At 43.9% G+C, this 22,980-nt stretch overlaps 1 protein-coding gene across 2 annotated transcripts in view; it reads right to left on the bottom strand.

The window, feature by feature from the left end:
• Positions 1–22,508, bottom strand: part of MAPRE3 (microtubule associated protein RP/EB family member 3) — a 48,332-nt gene extending 25,824 nt beyond the window's left edge. For both annotated transcript variants that reach the window (XM_032497212.1, XM_014563510.2), the window contains exon 1: positions 22,345–22,508. The gene's annotated coding sequence lies outside the window, so the exon portion shown is untranslated. The remainder of the gene's footprint in view (positions 1–22,344) is intronic.
• Between the last annotated feature and the right edge of the window lie 472 nt (positions 22,509–22,980).

Here is a 22,980-nt window from a genome sequence, read left to right as displayed (position 1 = left end):
TTTTGATGCTCAGATTGTCCCAATTTTGGCCATTGGGAGCCCCTTTCAGCTGGCTCCTGAGTCTTTTTGACACATTCCCATCATTCTTAGAGAAATTCCTTACTTTCTGGTGTAAAAAGATGCTCCAGGCTCAACTTACACTTTTCCTGCCTCTGTCTTGGAACAAGCCATTTCTCTAAGGATTCCTGGTCCTCTTAAGAGAGAGTAAAAACCTCTTTTGAAGACTTAAGCATCATATTAATATTTATGATAAAAGAAGACTGAAGCAAAGTCAGGAAAAGGACAAGAAAGAGCCCCTTCTGTGATTGATTATGACTAAGAGGCAGGGGTCATCAATTATGAGCCAAAGCTCCCCACCTTTTGTAAATAAAATTTTATTGGAGGACAACCACACTCACTCATTTACATATTGTCTATGGCTGCTTTCATATTAAAATAGCAGAACTGAATAGTTTTGACTGAGACTGTATGGCTTGTAAAGTATGAAATACTTACTCTCTGGCCCTTACAGAAAATGTTTACTGATCCCTGCAAACAAGTATCTATATGTTATAGACAGGATTACCTATCATGAGGAATAGTGTGACTTGGAAATATTATAAGTAAGACTAATCTATCTCCCCAGAGGTCACAAGGCAGCAAAATAAGCAAAATAAGCTACAAATTTAGAAAAACTGTCACATGTCATTATGCAGAATCTGGTTGTAAAGGTAATTATAAACAGAGTGGGTGGTTATTGTGCAATCCAGGAAAAAGGATGCCTGGAAAGTGAAACTGTGTTAGTGCAATTTTCACACTGTCCAAGGAGTGGCACTCAGTTTAGCTGACATTGATATTTTGGTCACTAGTACAGTGTGTCTTCTGGTGGAAAGGGGAGAAGTAATCAACCTTGACCACAGTGTAGATGATACATCATTTCTTAAAGTCTATTTGCTCTCATTTTGTGCTCACAGAGCAAGTGCTGATTATCTTTCTGATTTTCAAGGCACCACTTTAAAGGGAAGAACTATATTCCTTGCTATATTAAATTTACTTTCTGGCACAAATGCACCTGAACAAAGAAATATGTTAGTTTTCTCAGGGCTCAGTGACTTAAGGAGAGCTGATCATTAAAGTATCTGACCTAAAGACCTGAGAGGCTAGATCCTGAACTGTGTCAGTTCTCTTAGAATATGGCACACAACAAAACAGTCAAAACAGCCAGATCATCATAACACTTCCTTCAAAGCGGGCAGATGCTGAAATGTTGGACAGCTCCTACCTACAGCGATTAGGGCTCTAGCCACATTCTGGAAGCCTTCTTTAAAGTCAGTATTCTCAATAAGTCTCTGTCTTGTAGGAGAAACCTGTCCCCTACTCAGGACAGTATGGTTCCCAAGATGTCCATTTAGTTCTGGCTTTCCTGCCAAGCATGAACTTTCGGACCCAATCAGTGGCCAAGACCAAGCTGGGCCTATGCTAGTAGGATAAAGGACCAGAACTGCCCTATTTCCTAAATTTAGCAAACATCGGAGTTGGTAGGGCTGAGAAGGAGGCCGAGTGCTCAGCAGCTGGCCCTCAACCTGCCATTTCACTGGGCAGGGAGTTACACCCATACACACCGAGTGACTGCAGCAGAGTGTATTAGAACTGCAACATGCATTCAGGGGCAGGGGCAGTGTCTTGTATTTGTATTCTTAATTCTAAAGCATGGCCCAAAGTAGGTGCTTAATATTTATTGAGTGACCTGTTTTCTCTCCCCTTCAAATAATCCATCCACAATTTCTAGAATAGGTTAGAATTTTTAAAAAAAAATCTGAGAACATTACTCATGAAAATGAATGTCCTGCTTCCCATAATATGACTTTAAAATCACTTTTTTTCACAAAAAGTAATGCTATAGCTTTTAGATGAAAATATATGAACATATTTCATTTATTTTTCTCTCTTAGATATGGAAGTAGTAAGTTTCTGATTTCCCCAAATCATGAAATTAAACAATTATACACATCCAGCTTCTCATAGGAAGTTGGCACAAATGAAGGTTGTGCATGGGTTGTGGTGGTAGTGAAGAACAGAAAATCAGTTCTCACATGTGTGGCCTAAGAAGGTGAAGGCGAAAAGTCTAGCATGACTTATGGCAGTGAGTTATTTCAATAAGGGAAAGAGAGGAAGAATGCCCGTTAATTTTAGTCAAACAGAGAACATAGACAGTTGTTACCTGCTTACATCTGGCCTAACTTGGAGTTTGAGAGTCAGATCTGGAAAAGTAAGACTGGGAGTGGATGCCTAGAAGTTGCCAGGGACTTCCAGAGAGATGATTTAGGCAATCTTATGACGGCAGAATTCTGGAGGGATAGAGATAGAAAGAAGACACTAGGGAAACTGTGTGAACATGAAGCCGTTTCTTTTATTTCTTTAGGGCTCTACAAAGTGAGTGGGGAGTTTTATTCAGTTTTGAAAAAGAATAGGGGTTACTCTGAAGTAGGCATACATGGATCACAACTGTGGAGGAGTGACTTTTAATAAAGTGAATGGCAGTGACCCACAGACAATTAGTAGTCAATTGCCACACCCGAAGTCCCTCTTCTCCTTAACATGACCATCAAGCTCTTTACTCTGTCATCAAGGTTGTAGGCAGTATTGGTTCAATCATCACTATCACTTCTTTCTTGCTACTGTCCTACTAGGACTAGACATGTGACTGATGGACAGGCTGTGCCTTTGTGGCAGACCTGACCATCCAGGGGCTGATCAATCAAGCCTCCCCAGACTCTGTTTTAGATCTCTTAAATTCAGTAAGTACACACCATGCATCACAATGTGTCAGGGACAGTGCTGGGCACTGGTGACAGGCAGATAACCAGGACGAGGCCCCTGCCATCAAGGAGCTCACAGCTGAATTGAGACACAGCTGAGAGACAGAACAATAATATATACAAAGGCTATAACATCAATCCATTCTTCCCCAGCAATTATTTGAGAAATTAATCTCTTGGTAATCATTTTGTTATTGAATTTGAAAAATTAGAAAAGTGGTACTGAAATCAAATAATATAGATGTATATAAAATAAAAAAGTAAAGTTTCCTGGTATCAGGTATGTGTATTCTTCAGACCTTTTAATACAGATACTCAAACTACATACATACATATTTGTTTCATTGTTTAAAGAAAAACAGAATCAAAATATAAATATTCTGTGACTGTTTCTTTCCCTTTAAAATATCATGGTTATTTTTCTACACAGTGTATAGGGATTCACCTCATTCTCTGATGGTAGCATAGTCTTTTGTATCCAAAATAATTAATTTCTCTGAAAAGGTTAGGGAAAGTTTCAGGCAAAAGGTGATAGGTGATCTGGCCTTGAAAGAAGAGTTGGAGTTCATTTCATAGCAAGAAAAATCAAGAGATAATACTTGTGATGCAGGAAGGGAGTGGGTACAGTCTGAGCATGCGTAAGAGATGTGGAAACACACAGCCTTTTTGGGGACCATCAAAGTCTGGTGAGGACACGGTGTTTCTCAAACTGGGGTGTGCCTCAGAATCACCTTGGGATTTCTTAAAACCGCAGCTGTGTTGTCTCCTACGTTGAGATTCTGACTCAGTAGGTTGATGACTCCAAAGCGTTTGCTCTTAATCACTACACTAGGCTGCCTCTCCTTCTATGATAGTGTGTATTCATACCATCCTTCCTAAGACAAACAAGGCAACTGGAGGCCCAGAAAGTCCCCACAATTGCATCGTGGAAAATCCTGGCATCCTTAGATTTTGCTCTCACTTGGCCATTTCACTCTGTCTTCTAGCATCCTCTTCTATACCAACTTTTCGCTTTGTAGTTTTATATCATCTTTCATCTGAGCAGTTCAAAGTATTCCCAATGCTGTCCTCATGATTGGGCAATGGGAACAGGTAATAACCTCATTTTATTGAAGGATAAATAGAGGCACTGGCCTCACTTTCTTACCAGGATGAGTCAACACTGAAGCTGAGAACATAATTCAAGTCTGCCTTTCCTCCTGTTCATGTTATTATTGTCCTTTCCCCTGAATTACAGCCCTTGGATCAGTTTTCTTATTAATCAAGGCAGTGTACAGAAAGCAACCTGCATAGTGCCCAGGTCACACAGAGACAGGTCATTTTTCTCCTGGTAACAAAAAGCAGGGGCTGCCCAGGCGCTCGGAGCTTAGTGGGTGTTTCCTCATGTGCTTCAAAAGAGCCATCAGAAATCCCACATAGTCTTTTCTTCTTAGGGAGTTAAGAAAATCTTGAGCAGGCCATCAAACCATGTAGAGGCAAAGACAGTTGCATCTTAAGGCTCTGTTTCTGTATCAATTTGGGAGACCAGGGTGCTGTTTATGGAAAAGCTGAGGTGGTGAAGTTGTGTGCCTGGCAAGAATGAACATGGGACCTCACCGCACAGAGTGGTGCTGAGCCAGAGCATAACTCTTCCCTAGGCCCAATGTGCTATGAAGGGAGGAGAATCACTTTCCTGCTAAGGAGCGGCAAGGGTCACATCTGGCTTTGGATGAAGCCCTTCAAGCAAAGACTGACCCCATGTATCTCAAGAAGGACAATTTCTAGAGCAGAGGTTCTTAAAATGCAGGGTGTGCAGGAATCACCTGACTGGTCTATTCTAATGCAGATTCCTGAGTCTGTCCCCCGAGTGGTCAGATGTGGGCTGGGGCTCAGGAGCCTACATTCTTCACAGGCTTTCCTGGTGAGTCAGTAGCAGGACCACACTTGAGGCCACCCTGCTCCAGAAATCACATGTGAAAACTTCCCGTTTACCAGCTCAGAGGCAGCACAGCTCCCGTCACTGTTAATCAGTCAGTGGCCCGACCAGCATTAAGCCAAGTCACGGGAAAGCATGGTTTTTAACACTGCAGTTTTCCCTCACCTCCAAAGGCTTCAGTCTTCTTTCTGGTTGGATTCCAGAATATTGTGATGGGGTAAAGCAATTTGGGGAACAAACATAAAGAAATATGCTGACTTCTTATATGGATGCTGACAAAAAAAAATTCAATGAAGGGTCAGCTATTAATGACCACTTAGCTAATTGGTTTCTTCTGCCAACATTTAAAAAGCAGCTAAAAGTATGCGGTGTTCTTTCTTGATGATCATGTGATCACAAACTGAAAGAAAAAAAAAGAGCTGGAGACTGAGACAGATATTACCTCACACTCTCACTAAATGCTGAGATGGTGAAGTGTCCCTGTATTAAAAACGGTCCAGGAGGAGCCTCCCATTCCACTGAGTAAGGATGTTGGTCCCATGAAAGACACTAGTGCCACGTTACTGTGGCTGCTCTGACTAGTGGGCCAGGACACACTGTGTAACGATGGCCCTGGCAGTTAGAACTTGGCTTCCAGCAGGCCCGCCTGCCTAGGAGGTGAGTGTAGTGTTGTCTACAGAGAGGTGGCCCTAGGATGACGGATTCTTTTTTGTCCTCTACCTTGAGCCTTGTGCTCTAAACTAGAGCATGTATCCAATAAACTGCTTCTTTTCAAAGTGAAATTCATTAACTGGAGTCTCAGGCCTTTGTGTTGTGAAGAGACGAGCTGAATCAGAATTAAACCACTAATTATTTGGCAAGGTTCCAAGGCATTCACCATAACTTCTCATCGTGTTTCACATGCATGCAGGACACCTTTGTCTAATGCCTTGTCCTAGAAATGAGTTTGAGTGGTTAGGAACACAAACATTTCTGTCCTAAGAGACTCTTCTCTGATCCCTTTACTGGTTGTCAAATCCTCTTTTAAGATTCTCCAACTTTATATTCAACCATGAAAAACTTTTTCAAAATAGGCATGAGTGTTTTCTAGCAGATAATTTTAGCATTGAGAATTAATTCTCTTCCCCCGTTCTAACTCTACTTCTTTGAAGTCAGCATGCCTTTCATCTGTAAATATGCAAATAAATATTAATAATTAATGATTTCGCATCCTCTCCAAGTAGGAAGTTTTATTCACTTCTGAGGAAGAAACAATTATTTCCCAGAGTCAGAGAGACAGGCAGGAGCAGAATGGGAACTCTGCTTTTGATGGTCTTGATGTGGATTCAAACTGCCTCAAGTAATCCCATCTGCCTTCAAGAGTGACTATTCCTGGGTGGCTCTCTCGAGTTCTGACCTCTAGACGAACATATGTTTCAAATGGTGGTTCTTCAGCTTCTCACTCTGCCTTCTGACCAACGACCCCCATAAACTACTTCCATCTTTTACAATGGGAGCCATAATATTCCCCACATGCCCTGTACATTGACCTCCCCAAGCCATTACAGTGAACTTGCCCATTGCCTCTAATTGCAGTACCATGTATACTTCTTGTGACGCACCCTTTGGCTCATCTCCAGGAGGCTGTGTCTCCACAGGGCAATAGCTTTATGACTGATGGTTGTGTGAAATGCCCTTACGGACCCATTCAGCTAGTCTGCTTGATAAGCACCAAAGGTGAGTACTGATAAGATGCTCCCCCACCACACATCATCACCTCAAAAGCTTAAAGGGAGAACTTCACCTCGTGTAGCTCACATTCATGCCCCACCTTTTTTTTTTTTAATCATTTTCTGCCTAGAAGAACCTGTGAGGGTAATGCACCCCACAATGACTACTTCTGCAAAAGAAATGTTTCTTTTGATATGGCCTTTCTCACTTCAGGGAGTAGCATCTAATTTGAATACCCAGGGACGTGGTAAATTCCTATCCACACCCTTTAGGGTTATACAGACTGTGGTAGCACCCCCACCCCAATGTCCTTGTCCTAATCCCTGGAACCTGTGAACGTGACCTTAAATGGCAAAGGGGGCTTTGCACATGTAATTAAGGATTTTGTGATGGGAAGATTAGTCTGGATTATCCAGGTGGGCCTAAAATAATCACAAGGGTCTTTAGAAGACATGGTGATGGCAGGGCCACAAGTCAAGGAAAGCAGGCAGCCTCTAGAAGCTGGAAAAGACAAGGAGAGGATTTTCTCCTAGAGCCTCCAGAAGTAACACAGCCTTGTCAATACCTTAATTTTAGCCCACTATATTAGTTTCCCATGGCTGCTGTAGCAAATTATCACAAACTGGATAGCTAACAACAGAAGTTTATTCTCTCACTGTTCCGGAGGCCAGAAGTCCAAAATCAAGGTGTCAGCAGGGCTGCAATCCCTCTGAAGGTTCTAGGAGGAATCTGCTCTTTGCCTTTTCTAGTTCTCGTGGCTGCAGGCATTCTTTGGCTTGTGACCACATCACTCCAATCACTGCCTCTGTGGTCACACTGTCTCCTCCTCTCAAAACTCCCTCACCTCCTATTTATAAGGATACAAGTGATTGCATTTAGGGCCCACCCCCAAAATCCAGAGTAAGTACCTCCTTTTGGGATTCCTAATCACCCCTTTGGTCATATAAAATAATATACACAAGTTCTGAGGGTCAGGAATTTTGGGGAGCCACCATTCAGCCCACTATACCCACTTCAGACCCCCAGAACTGTAAGATGATGGATTTATGTTATTCTAAGCAATTAAGTTCATAGTAGTTTGTTACAGCACAGGAGGACACTAATATGCAGACCGACCTATCTCCCTCTCACTTGGACTCTAAGCTGAAGAGTCCCTCTTTGTTCCTTCACCCTGTGGAGGCTGCTGTGGGTTACACTGGTTGTTCTGTGACCTTGGCACTGGTCTAGGCCAGACCTGAGGTGGTGGAATGGGCCTGTCGAGCCTACTTCTGCCATGTTACTTCTATGAGGATGGCTTCACCCACTCAGATCCACGCTGTCAAGACATGGAGAAACGAGGTGCGCAGAAGAGAACCTAGAAACATCTCATGAGCTGGGAGGATGGCCCTGGTGGGGTTCTGACTGACTTTGAGGAACAGCCAACATTCTTCCCCAGGGGGAAAAAGGGTTTTAATAGCACATATCTTAACCTCTCTCAGGGCCAAAGCACCTCTATCTAAATGGTACTGAGCAGCTGATAACCAGGCTGGGGAAGGAAGAATTCAGGACCCAGGGATGTCCCTTCTACTCCTTTCCAAGTGGCTTAGGCAGTTCAGCCAGTGAGTCTTGGGCATTTAGACACCTGTAGGTAAGTCTAGCTAAGGTGGAGTTTTATCCTGATTTTAAACAAGCCATTGGCCCTATGTTCCACCTTCTCCACTAGCACAGTGAAAGTGTCTCCTGGGGATGAATTCAAAACAAAGTTCCCTGACATGTTATTTCAGTGTCTTGGAAATAGTATTACTGGGGACAAAACCAGTAGCCCAGGGCCAACCTGTAGTCATAGGCTTCTCAGTTACTTCTCTTCGCTTGCCTTCTGTCCTCAACAACCCACGTGCAGTACCTGAGAGGGCTTCCTAAAGAAGCCAATGTCTCTTTGGAGACATTGTTAGAAGGGATGGTCAATTCCAGAAAACCAAGCTGAAAGCAATGTATAAATTAAGATGTTTTAGCTAACAGCTCTGGGAGCTCTAAAACAACTAGTTATTATTCCCTCATCCATCCCTCCCAAAGAGGTCATCTGCTCCAGGCAGGAAGCAACATAATTTCCAAGGAACAGCTAGATGCTGCCGGAATCATCTGAATTCAAATGATGAGCTCTGAGGATAAAGTGGCAAATCAGACCTTCTTAAATACTTGTGACAGAACCTGTGTTATTACTGGGTTGCCAGCGCCCTCAAGAGGGCCTCAGAGGCACAAGCCCTCTTTAGCTATGACTTTTAGCACACGCCAGGCCAGCTCTGGGCTGCAGCAGTGCCTGGCTGGGTCTCGCCAATGGAGCCTTCCAGGCCGTGGGAAGTCCTCTGGACTACAATCAGAGGCTGGTTACCTCTGGGAGGGCACATGGTGTTCACTCTACCTCTTGGCAGACTGGCTCGGTCTGGAAAGATATCTCAAGAAGCAGAGCAGTTTTCCGGAAGCATTGGTAGGCAGGGTGGGGGGTGCTGCAGGGGAAAAAGGAGTTCTGGGGTCTTCCCTGGGGACCCGGTGGGCTCCTAGGCCAAGGTCTAGTCACCCATACCCAGGAGAGTGGGAAGCGGGCCTTGGGGTGAGGTTATGCTAGGCGATCCGACTTTGCCTTTGTGTAAGCACAGGTTATGTGGTGGGTTCCGTCTCTGAATGTCCTGTTTTCTCGATACGGGAAAGTTACCTAAGCCCAAGTGAGGCTTTCCTGGGGGATGGGGTAGTGGTAGTGGTAGCCTCTTCTTCCCGGCTCCTTCTCAGGGGAGCTGGCTTGGCCTTCTTGGTTTCTGGTGCCACTCCCAAGGTGGAGACTGAGGGATCAAAGAACTGCTCTTTCTGGTACTCTCGTCCAGGAGGGACGAATATGAGGGCTTTCTCGTCTACTACCGCAGTCACCCTCTACTCACTCCTAGGAACCGCCTCCTAGAAGTAAGGCCCAACAGCAACACAGTTCCCCTCAGAAATCCATTCACTCAGCAAACATGTGTTGAGCCTCAACAGTTTCTAGGTCTTATACGGAGGAGTAGGTCAGTCTTGATCCTCGGCTCATGGAGCTTGTTATCTAGTGAATGGATAAGCACCAATAAAATCATACAAGCAACTACGTAATTATATTCACATTAAGTGCTGCAGAAGAAACATACAGGACTAGAGTGTTTTGAAAGCAATGGCTTTCAACCTCTTAGTAAATGATATATTTTACTTTACAATCCAATATATGTACAAACACACACACAGACATAGACAATAAAACAAAAGTTCATTAAATAACTCTTACTCTTACTATGAGTGATGCACTTTGATATTTTCTGGTCTTTTCATTTAGAAAATGCTGGTTATAACCCAATAAATTGATCCCACAACCAAACTGATGTGGTCCCCAACCTGGAGTGGAGCTGGGGTGGAGGTCACAGAACTCTTTCCAGAGGGAATGACATTCAGGCCAAGACATGAGAGTTAGCCTCAAAAGGCGAGGAAAGAATGTTTCAGGCAGAGGGAACAGCATATGCAAAGACCCCTCAATTTACAGAAAAAGGAAGAGATGTGTTTTGTTCAAGGTCACAATAACTCCAAACCCATGTCTCCTAACTCCAAGTTCAAGGTTCTTAGGTGTACCGCAGCCTATCAGTTGTACTCTTCCTCTTCTTTTTACTAATTATGAGCCAAGAGCTAATTATTCAGACCTAGGCTGACAAGAGAAAAGAGAAAAGAACAAGGCAGGAGGCCATGTTGACAAAGAGCCCATTTAATCCTGCGTGCAAAAAAAGCACCTTAGCTTCTACCCCACCTGGCTTGAGGCCTGCACTGCAAGCTGTTTGTTCCTTCCTGGGAGGGACTGGCTGGGAGCCATACCCCTGCTTAGTCCCGGCTTTAGTGAAACACCATTTTACAAAATGTATGGGCAAGATTTAGACTCAGCTGAAGGCCCTGGAAATAATGCAGAGCACTGGTCCTGGCTTCTCCACATTCCTGTGTTGATGAGGACACCTGATTTTCCACGTGTTTCTACCTTGCTCTGTTCCTTGCTCGGCCTCAGTGACTCCTATGCATGGTTAGCTGTCTAAGTGGCTTCAGTTGTACAGTATGAAGGTAATGTAAATCTGGCAAGTGAAATACTGACCACAACCAAGGGTGTCAGTCAGGGTCAGGGTCAAAGTGAATGATCCAGGAGGACATGAGAAGGAGAGAGGTCAGAGGAGGCGAGGGCCTTAGGCCAAATTTCAAAACAGGCAAGAGAGAAACAGGGCTGCTATATACAGTTGCACAGTTTGTACACTGCACAAAGCTCCCAGGGAAGGGATGAGTGAGGCTGAAATGGAACCTACAGTCCACCCAAAAACTGCATTCCTGGCAAGGGGCTATATTTGGCTGGAGGAAGAAACTTCACGGATAGAGGCCAGAGAGGAATGGCTCAGGAGGGGACCTGGGCAGAGAGTCAGAAACAGCCAGGCCCACAAGACATTGAAAATATGACTACCAGGCCTAGGGAAGCTTGGCCTCCTCAGGTTTTAAACACTAAAACTTGGGTGGGTAGATAAGGGAGGGTGGCTGGGTGCCACCCTGTAGTGACAAGCTATGACCACAGAAGCAGTGGCTGACAAGCAGAGACACCTCACGGTTCTCACACCTCATCAAGCTGGACTCTGACCCTCCTCCATCTTCATTTCTCCTTCCTCAACCTTAGAGCAATCCAGCCACACCCTGGAGGCACAGCTCTACTCCAGAGATTTTAATTTTTAGTTTAAGCATGTTTTAAAAAAACAAACAACATCCACAAAGGTAAATAACTTAAAAAACAGCCTCTTCCAAATTTTAAAATTAAAATCTTCCTGTCAATAACCTCCTTACTGTTCATCCTTCATCTTCCAAACCTGCTTTCTGTTCTCATTGGACTGCGATTACTCTGCCCCCTCTTTCCACTGACAACGAGCGCCTGTCTTAGATTTGCAGCACTTCCCTCCACCTCTGACCTTAGGGCAAGCTGCTTCACTGCCATCTCAAATTCTGCCTCCTTGGAAACCTTGCCCTGAGCGTACCAAGCCACCCCCATCCTGGTGCTCCCCCACTAACTGCTGCTTCTCCAGGCTACAGGACTTCAGAGACTTAGCCCGTTACATGGGAACTCATGGGTCTAAGTCAGCTCTCACTCCGGCACAACAAGACTCATTCATCTCTCAGACGCCCAAGCTCATTCCTTACAGTGGTTAATTCAGACCATCAAGACCTCACCCCCCCACCTCAGCAAGTGGCCTTGGCTCTGTTTTACTAAGGAAAAGGTCTTTTCTGAGTAGGAACTCAGTCATCTCCGCTGGACTTCACCCTGCAAGTCAGGGGGAGAAAGAGCCATACTATCTCCTCCTCCCAGTCTCAGAGGAAGGGCTCCCTTCCTTCCTTTGTAAAGTTACCCCTTCCCTGGTGTCCTCAAGATCATTCCTATTTACTCTGCTTCTCTCTTGTATCTGGATCATTTCCTTCAAATAATTCCTTTTCCTTTCCACCATCAAACATGCTCAGATCCTCTTATTGTCAGAAATCATTCTAAGTCAATACCAAACTCTTACCTTGATGGTAAGCTGGTTGGATCACCATGGAAAACAATGTATAATAAGCATATTAGAAAATAACAACAGCATGGAGGTAATCTAAGTGTTTAGCAATGAATGACTGGATAAAGAAAATGTGCTGTATATACATACAATGGAATATTACTGAGCCATGAAAAAGAAGGGAATCCTGCCATTTACAACATGGATTGAACTTGAGGGCATTATGCTAAGTGAAATAAGTTGGACAGAGAAAGATAAATACTGTATTATCTTGCTTATATGTGGAATCTAAAAACAATGAACTCATAGATACAGAGAACAGATCGGTGGTTGCCAGGAGTGGGCGTAGAGGGAACTGGGTGAAGGTAGCCAAAAGGTGCAAGCTTCCAGTTATAACATAAATAAGTCCTGAGGAATATAATGTATAGCATGGTGACTATAGTTAATAATGCTGTATTATACGTTTAAAAGTTGCTAAAAGAGCAGATCTTAAAAGTTCTCATCACAACAAAAACAATTTGTAACTATGTGTGGTGATGCATATAGACTTACTGTGGTGATCATTTTGCAGTATATACAAATGTTGAATCATGTTGTACACCTGAAACCAATATATTGTTATATGCCAATTATATCTCAATAAAAAAACTCAACATGGTTTGTACCCTTTGCCTCTGTAATTCTACTTTATAGCATATACCCTGAAGAAATAACCCACGAAAGAAAAAAAAGTAATTTGTACATTGATGTGCAGAGCAGAGACATTTGCACTCGCAAAATGTTGGAAATACCCCAGTTGTCCAATAATAGACAGTTAAGCACATTTTGGCATGAATATAATGGAATACTACAGAAAGAATGGGATATTTGAAGTAACAAATATACAGATTATATTGATATAGAGAAATCTGTAGGATGAAGCACACTTTAACACACAAAAATTACATAAACAAATACACGCTTACTAACATTTAATATACATTTGCTGATAAAGAATCTAATTATAACAAAAAAACTTTGACCCTGCTGCTTCTTCTAGTTACTACTTTTCTCCCCTTCCCTGTTGCCTTCTCTGGGGACCATCCACTGCCTCTATTTCCTCTCTACCCAATTTCTCCCTTAACCCTACCCAATTGGGCTTCCTTTTTTAGTGTTTTACTGGACTGACACTCTTGTTCTGACTTTTTTCTGGATGAATCCTTAAGTCCAGTTAAACCAGCAGCACTGAAGCTCTCTTGCCTTGCCACTGAAGCCTCTCAACTTTCCCGCATTGCTTCATATTTTTCCTAACTATGGACAATTCGCCAAGCTTATTTCTTAGAGCTCTGTTCTTTATGCTTGTACCCAAGACCTCTATAGAGACCTCCCTTCAGGGAAGCCATCCCCCCTGTGCTGCTGACTCTCACACCCATAGCTCAATCCAGCTTCACCCTCAGCTTCTGGGCTTTTGTGATCGCTACACTTGTATGTCTCCAACTGTCACCCTTAGCTCTCCACGTCTAAAACAAAACTGACCTCCAAACTGTCTTTTCAACTTCCTAATTTCTGGTTAACATCACCAATGTTGTGCAAACTCTCACAGCCTCAATCTGGTAAGGGTGACCTGCTCGTGATCTTGGCCGGTCATTCCTTTGCTGATGCTGCACCTTGCCTCGCGGAAAGGCCTCTCTGGTGCCCTGTCTACTCGAAGCTTGCTCATCTTCAGGATACGCTCAGGTTCTGCTTCCGTTGTGATGACTTTTCTGATTACTCCTGTTCACAATGATTATTCTCCTCTCAGAATCCTTTTTGAATTTAGGCTCTATAGCGCTAATGACTCACAATACACTGTTGTTTTCAGTTCTTTTGCCTGAACTCTCTTACTCATCTGTCCTCTGGTGGGCAGGACCCCGCATTACCCTGCACACCCAGCTCCAATATGCCGCCCTCTCTGAAGCCTTCCCCAGCTCTTACAGGCTCAGGGTCATCCTTCCTCCTGGGTTACCAAAGTACCCCTTCCCATCACTGCTGGAGTTCCTAGCCTCTTGTGTTACAGCGATTTACATTATTTTGTGCCCAATTCTCTCACCAGAATGTTAGCTGAGTTCTTTAAGGGCAAAGACCATGTCTTATACAACAAAGTAAACAGATGCATCACTGACATCCAATGTTGTCATACACACTAATCATTCCACACATCCATCTTATCTTCCAAACCAGACTTCAATCTCTATGGACAGGGGTTGAATCTCATTTCTTTTATAATGACTATGAATATAAGATAGAAAGGATTTGGAAAGTACTTGTTGAGAGGATACTTAGAATAAAGCCTTGAGAAGACAATATCCAAATTTATATGAATAACCTATAAACCTGGAAACTATACTTTCTGGGGAATACAAGTCTTATCAAGTCTCAAAACACTGTACCTTGCTATTTTAGGGCCAGTATAACACACCTCTGTACTTAGCAGTGGTCCTGTCACTTAAAGGTGTTAATAGGATGCCCAAATTGGGAGCTTTCAGCTGTGAACTCTACCCATCTAAAATCAGAACAGATCAGAGCCTAAATCAGAGTCCCTGATAAGTGGCAACAATCTGCAGAGACCAGAGTGGGGGTTGAGGGCTGTCTGCCAAGAGTTTTGTACTGCAGAAAAGTCTAGCTACGCAGTACATATTATACCACTGAAGATAAGCCTTCAGTGAAATACTCCTCATACGGGAAGGGATATTTAATTTCATCCAGTGGTCCAAGGCCCATCCCTTATCACATGGCACAACCCTCATTAGTTCAACTATGATCTTGCTGACTCAGAGCAGCTAAGATTTCATTTTTTACCAGTCAGGGAACACCATTTAAATTACAAGATGACCAGGACAACAACACCCTCAAGAGAAGATGAATGCTTCTCCCACAATTGCTCTTTCCAAGTGGTAGAGCCTCTCCAGTGAGCCATACCCAAAGACTTGTTCACTAATCCCAGGCGGCAGGGAAGGCCTCCACCTCATCTGGGACAGGTGTTCGGGTAGTCAGAACCACCTGGAAGAAGAGGCAGATCCTGCTCAGAAAATATTTATCACAGTGCAGGCTGAGCTATGTGATAGGTCACATAGTTCCTCAACTCTACGGCCTGGACCCCCAGTGCTCAGAGTTGGGCAGATGCCACCACTGGTATTAGGGCAGGTATCAGTCCACTGGACTGGGCCATTGAGATAACATACAACGTGTGTGGGGATGGGGAAAATGAAGCGAGAGGACAGCTGCTGTGCTAGCCCCTCCCTTCACAGCCTGCAGCTCCAGGGACTGCCCAGCCCATCCCTGCAGAGGGCTTCTGCCATCAGGTGGCCACCGGTGGGCACCCAACCTTCTCCACACCTGGAAGAAAAAGGGCTTCTGAGCTGATGGCTGAACAGAAAATGACCAAGGACAAAGGGAGGAAGGAGGCTGCAGCAGGCCTGGGCACAGTCTTTCAAAACAGATAGTTCAGATAGGTACCACCAACACATGAGACAAAGCCTCAAATTAGGCTCTCAAGACACCAGAGAATCTGCAAAGACATGGGGAGAGTCCACCCAAAATGGAGCTCTGCAGTATATGGGGTTTTACTGATACCTGACAAATTTAAGCAGTAAAAGCTAAGAGGCAAAGAAGACTATCTGAAGACATTTTCTTTTCATAATTTGTTTTTACATCTCATTTGAGTCAAGAGAGTTACTTATTTGGATGGATGGATTTGGGAGTTTCTAGGCTATGTTTTTAAGTCACACACCCACCCAATAATACTCCATCCGTGCTCTCTCTCAAGGAAGAAATGAAGTAGTATCTAAAGAAATGTCTTTGAGAAGTGGGTATCTTTCATCATGATCGTAGTGAAACAAAATAATTAAAAAATTAAATACCTTGTGATTTTCTTAGAGATTGTGCTACAATGGAATCTATTCATCACTGGTTTAAAATTTTTGTGATAAAAGTTGTAGCTGCTTAATGCAGAAGTGTGGAAAACACTGAAAAGCACTAGGAAAAAAAAGGCAATCCCATTACTTAAAGATAATCACTTATGGTTTTTGGCATAAGTCCTTCTAGTATCTTTTCATATGTTTTAAAATAAAATTGGTATCATTCTTGTCATACTATTTTGCATCCTTTTTTCACTGATTATATCAAATGTTTCTGACATCAATAAATATTCTTCTACAAGATTTTTAATGCCTGTGTAGTATTTTATCACAGTGAACCTGACCAATGCTTAACTGTTGTCACTTTTGGTTGTTTTAAACTGTTTGGTATTATTAAAAATGTTGTATTAATAAAAGTCATCATACAGGTATTTTTTTATATACATCTCCGATTTTCTAAATATTCCTAGAACAGCAATTTCGGGTCTAAACATATGTTTTTAAGGCTTTTGATAACATGTCATTAAAATTACTGGGCAGATTTGAAGCAATGCTTCTTGCTCATTTATTTTAAACATACCTTAAAAATGGTATGTAACTCCTATATATAGGAAATAGTTTCGGAGAAAAAAATCATTTTACACGGAGTCAAAACACTTTAGATAGGCCAAATCTTTATTTACTTCAGGCAAATAATGTGTCTGGAGCTCAAAACACTGATGGTATGTTATGCCAGTTTAGCAAAATTGGTAGAGCACGATGCTAGTGAGAACAAGATACTGGACTTAGGCCAGTATTGGCCAGTCAGCTCTACACAGAGGAAAAACCATCCTTGGCCACAGGATACCTCCCAAGCCCTGGCCAAATGTCACACAAATTTGTACCCTTGGCCAAAGGGAAGATTGGGTGATGGAATGTGGACTACTCAGCATAACCCAACCTAACTCTTGGTTAAGCAAGTCAAAGCACGTGTCCAATGATAGGTGTGTCATCTTTCTATAATAAACAGGCCATCTGGCTAGGGAACACAACTGACCAGCTTATGAGAAAAAGTAAAGCTCAATAATACTTAATAATTTTGTCAGTTTATCGGTAATTCCTTAGAAAAGCAGTTAGTAAATCACTGTGTGAAAGATGTACTCTATCAGCCAGATCTGATCTAAAAATGCAGCTACCATAACACAATGTGCCAGCATTTCAGCTGGGGTTCCTTTATACTTCAAGCCCTCTTGATGTTAAGTAAGGGGCATGGATTTTTCATAAAGATCATCAGATCAGATGCCATTTTTATCAACAGTTGAAAATTAAATTAGCTTATGAGAATAGCAATGATTACTTCAACTGTTTAAGAGAAGGGATTATTCCCAAGAAGGGAATGAAAAGACTAGGAAGAAGTGGTGAGGTAGGAGGTCAGGAAGTATCCTGGGCTGCCAGGGAAGCAGTCACCTTGGAGGATCCTGTTCTCATCTACGAGCCTGGTTTGGTGCAAACTGTCTTGGCCAGTTCGAAGGAAGTAGTCTAACCCTATCTGTCCCAGGCACTGATGGCACCAATTAAAGGCAACTGCTTCTTGTGTATCAAAATGTACTTACTGAAAAACAACCACTACCAACTCTACTGGTCTTCATTAACTTACAAAAGCTTACATGCTTCTTATAACAACTCACATGGAGAAGTATATAAAGGAGAAGTCCCCTTTGAGTCTCCTTTTCACTCCTTCACATTCAAATTCTACTTCCCAGAGGTAAGAACTATTGTGTTTACCTTTTCTGTCTTTAGATGCCTATATATGAGTATTTTTGAAATTATATTGTTTGCTTTTAAATTTTATATTATTTAAATATACATTTTTTAAAATTTGCATTCTTTTCTTATTGAAGTATAGACAGTTTACAATGTTATATCAATTTCTGGTGTACAGCATAATGTTTCAGTCATACATATACATACAAATACTCATTTTCATTATATATGAGTATTTTATTCTCAAGTGAAATTTTTATAGAAATTTAAGTTCATTTGTATTCCACCTGAATGGCTTGCTCTGGCTCCCTAATTACATGGTAGTCTCTGCCTTGACCCCATCTGGAACTGTTGCCACCCCAAATGACCTCCCTTTGCCTCTCCTTACCAGTGAGGAGGTTTCCCTCCCAAGACGGATAGCTCCTCTCCCGGGCCCTCCAGGTCTCCAAGATGTAGACCTGATCCAAGCAGTCACTGATTAAAGCTGCACCTCTAATAGTAGAGGCAGTGAATGAAGGCCATTGTGAGCTTTACTCAGGAGGGAGAGCTCAGCAGCTTTTCCATTTCAAATTAAGGTCACTCCCCAGACCAGCCTCCCCAACGGAGGACTAACTGCCCCCATGACACACACAAACACACCAAGTCTGTGCTCTCCTAGTCAACTGCTCCTGCCCTGCCAGCCTTTCAGATAACCAGGTCAGCTGAATACATGCAGACAAAGGGGCAGTTCATATACTCCTATTTTGGCAGTTGAAATAACACTGCAAGTGCCAGGTCTTCACAGGATAAATCTCTCTGTGCATGTCAAACACACTGAGAGGGCTGCTGGGAGACGGGGGTTGCTGAATTGAGGGGCCAAGACGGACTTGGGTCATCATGAAATTTTGAAAGCATTATTTTTTATTTTATACTTTAGTAATATAGATTAATGATTGCTATCTCTTATTAAGCAGGTACTCTACACACTTCCTTTCATTTAATCCTCACAACCACCCTGTAAAACAGATGGTTATTGGCAGAGGCTTGCAGGTGAGAAAACTGTCGCTCAGGTTCCACAACACGGCCAGGAAGTGGCGGGACTGGGATTTGAACTCAGGTTTGTCTGCTCCCAGGGGCCAGACCGCCTCCCTTTCTCTCCCTTCCTGGAACTACAGAAGGTTACATTCTGGGAGCTGGAAGATAATCTAGTTTGCTCCTCCTTTGGCCTCCTTTCAGCCCCCTCCACCTTGCTTCCTGGAATACAGTGGTAGCCTCACGGATAAGAAGTTGAGAAGACTTCAAACACCCACCTTCACATTTGCCTTATGTTAGATGATGCAAATTTAAGAAAGGAAAAACTTCCTGAAGTTGCAATGTGTGAGGAAAAACTATTATTTTTAACGTGGCAAGAATAAATATTTAATTAGACAGTGTGACACTAAATTTCACCTGGCTTTGCAACATCTCAGACAATAAAACCAGCCCTTGTCTACAGGGCTAATTACAGACTACCAAATTACTTTTATTAAAACTCTCTGGAATATTAAACACAAGGAATGAAGCAACGTGGTATTGCAGAATAGCCCTAGACTGGCAATCTGGGTTCTAATCCTGACTCAGCCACTAATAACTACCAACATTAATTTGCATGGTGTACACAGTTTACAGAATGTTTTCACATACTTTCTACATTAGTTGTGTGACCTCAGGCAAGTCATTTATTTTTTGCTCTGGCTCCATAATTGTACTTACTGAAAGTACAAGTCTCTTGGTGTCTCATGTTAAAATCTGGAAATGAGAACAATGAACCCTCTGAAGTCCTGTCCGTTTCTAACATCCTATGGGGGGAGGACATGTGTCTTAGGATCTTTACAAATGTGTCTGTAAACAAATCAGATGCATTCTGGTTCAGAAAAAATATATTTTCTGTTCAGCTTCTGAAAGACGTTACTTGGCTAAATTCAGGTATAGCTTATAAGATGTTTGCAGCCAGCTAGTTGGCTCAGCTTCTGAAGAGTACCATATGAAGGCTTGGGGTTGGATTCCCACATAGTCAACTGCTCCTCTGTTCAATAGCCAACTGCTATGCCTACCTCCAGGCAATCATCTTACATACATAACCCCTAAAGTAGGCTGGCTTAGGGAAAGGACTTAAGGAAATACATCCGCACAATGTGTGAAGGTCTCAGAACCATCATATACTCAGGAACATTATAAATATTGTTCTCATAAACAGCAAGGTCCTACTGTGTAACAGGGAAATATATTCAATATCTTGTAATAACCTATAATGATAAAGAATATGAAAAAGAATATATATATATGTATAACTGAATCAATATGCTATACACCAGAAACTAATACAACATTGTAAATTAACTACACTTCAAAAAAAATATATCATTCTCAGTTCTAAGACACACAAATCCCTCCTCCAAGTCTTGCCACTTCCTGGCTATTAGGATGCACTGTTCCTGAAATTAGGATGCACTTCAGAGTCAATATATATATATATTTTTGATCTGGTAGTGTTAAATGATTTTATCTAAAAGCTGCTGCTAAGTTGCTGGTGTGTCTTAGAATCAAGGAAATATAGTACTACAAAACTACAACATAGATTGCATAGATTTAGGTTTAATTTGGTTCAAATCATGTCCCTCTCCCTGATCTTAACAATTACACTCAGTAACTACTGGATAGGCAATGTATACAACACAGGTATTAGTCCTGTTTCTCAATAGCAGCAGTTTAAAAGGCATTCCATCATTATCTCATAAAACACTGGTATGGATTTCAAAGGCAAATTAATCCATATAAAAACCACTGTGATGCTCTGAAAATGTCCTATCCCACAGCAAACTGGAAAGGGAACATTTTACTCATACCCTCCTGATCTATCTAGCCTTGACACATTTTCTTGCTTCTTAATTCACAACCCTCCACCCCAGTAATATCGCTGATTCCCAAAATACACTCAACCCAGGAGGAGCAGCTCTCCAGCACAGCTGTCTGCTCCTGCCCTGCTCGGGTATTTCGGTGAGCTATGCGACACAGAGAGGACCACACAGAAGGAATGTAACTCTCAGGCCCCACAGTTCCCATTGCCCCACAGGCAGGTGCATCCCGCCAAACCCCAGACTGGCATTCGAAACAGAAGAAACTGCACTGCTGCATGGGGGCTGTAGTTTTCCTGAACTTCATCTCTATGTTTAAAACTAGGGCGACAGCCGTCTTTGCTACTGTAAACTAATCTGATGGGCATGGGGGTGGGGAGTGGCCCTGAAGAGGCTGCCAATAGGCCATGATTGAGCAAAGTCAAGGAGCAAAATCGTTATTTCTCACTGTTTGCAAGCCAGAACCAAACCATCTACTCCTTTTGCAGCCTGAAGTAAAAAAGCCAAAGCCTCTTCTACAGTTTAACTGGCTGATATTTATGCATATTTTCTAATTGTACACTGAAATCTGGAAGTCAAAAAAAAAAAAAGTATCAAAGGAAGTTGGCAACGAGGTACACACACAGTAGTTAGGAGCCCTCGAGTTGAGGCATGTTTAAGAGACAGCTTCTGGCTGGGGGCACCAACTCTGACTTCAGCTCCATTTCTTCTAGAAAAAGACAATAGTTTGGGGACCTCCTCTATTCCAGGCAATGCAAGATGGGCAGGTGGATGGGTAGCAAACGTAATCTAGGAAGTTGTTCAAATATGCTAGAACCCTTATCAGGTGACAGTTCCCACAAAGACTCAGCTGTAGGAGGCAGGGGGTACAAGCCTCAGACCCACATCATAGAGAAATCTCAGTTTTTCTCTGCTCTGCACATGTTACCTTAAAACTATTACCCAGTTGGTTACTACATGGAATTTACAGGTATCAGAGGTCAAGTCCTGCCACAACCCCTCAACATACAAACAGTAAGCACTTGCTATGGATATCAGGCCTGTTTCCAAACCTCACATTATACCAGGATTGTACTGCGAAGGGGGTGGGGGGAGCATTTTAAAGAGTATTGCAAGATGCTTATTCACAACAACACACCGGAAGCGCAGGAACTTCGGCTCCCACACGCAACCTTCCCCCTCTTCCCTCCACTGCCTCTAGTCCCTCTCCACAGCACCCTCCACGGCAGGAGCTCAGCCCACTACAAGGCCACCGTGCACTAGCGGGTGTTCACTGAACGGTAGCTGATCATGATGAAGCTGAATGCTTCCCAGCGAATCTATTCGGAAAGCCCCACAAGCTCTAAGCTGCCAGTTAGAACTGTCCAGACCTGCTTCCCTACACCAGCCAGGGCAGGAGCGTGCGGGTCGGAAACCTGAGGCCCCAGGGTCTGAGCAGGCAGAACGTCCCCCCTCCCCCAAGTCTCCCCTCGCTCTCTTCCCTTGTCACTCTTTTTCTGGCATATCACTGGGGAGGCCGAAGATGTCAGGCCCAAGAGGAGTAAGGAGAAGGGACAAGGGCGAACGGAGGCAGTTTCGAGGGGGAAAATCTGTCTAGGGTGGAGGTGCGGTAGCGCCGCATCTAGTGGGGAAGGACCCCCAAGGTGGGTCTGGAGGGAGAGAAGGGGAGGGGGAGTGGCTCGGGGAGGCCTGACGGCTGAGGCCGCAGGGAGCCCGTGAGAGCGGGATAGAGGGAGGGAGGCGGGCGGGAACGAGAAGCGGTTGGGGGGCGGGGGCGCGGGTGGGGAGGCGAGGGGGCAGCCCGGTTCCCCTCCCCCAGCCCGGGCCCGGGCCTCCCGCTGACTCAGCCCCACGGCGTCAGTAGCCTCGGCCCGGACTCACAGTGCGCGAGGTGGCTCCGGCGGAGGCGGCAGGGGAGGGGACAGGCGGCGGGGGCGCTGCGGCTGAGGCTGCGGCTCCGGCCGGCGGCTCCGGGGCGGAGGGTCCTAGCAGAGGCCGCCGCGGTCTCCGGCTTCAACGCACAGAGACTGCGGGGGAAGAGAGCACTGCGCAGGCGCGATGCGGCCACCGCTGTCAGTCCGAGAGGGGCGGGGCCAGGGCACCCGCCGTCTCCAAGGCAACTGGGCGGCGAGGGAAGGACAGCCTCTACCTCCACCTTGTCTTAGCAACGGCGGCGGGAGGTGGGAGGCGACGAGAACAGTCCCTCTAAATTGCCATAGCAACGAGGAGACGAGACAGCCTCATAAATTTACGGCGGTACCGAGGGAACGCGCTTACCTTGTCACCATGGCAACTGGGAACAGCCCCTTCCTTTTCCCTTAACAACAGGGTAACATTTCCTCCTCCCTAACTGATCACAGAAGGAACAACCATTTACACTTGATTCAATAGTAGCCAGATGACGGGTTCTTATCTGTCTCATCGCTACTGCAAAGGAGAAAGAGAGTATTTCTTTCCTTTCAGCAACACGAGAGAGCTAAGGCTGGGTTTTCTCTCCTCTCTTGGTTTATGGCTTTC

Source organism: Camelus ferus, chromosome 15 (assembly GCF_009834535.1).
Source record: "Camelus ferus isolate YT-003-E chromosome 15, BCGSAC_Cfer_1.0, whole genome shotgun sequence".
Lineage (NCBI taxonomy): Eukaryota > Metazoa > Chordata > Mammalia > Artiodactyla > Camelidae > Camelus > Camelus ferus.
The sequence above is the reverse complement of the archived record's forward strand: the minus strand, read 5'-3'. Positions and strand labels throughout refer to the sequence as shown.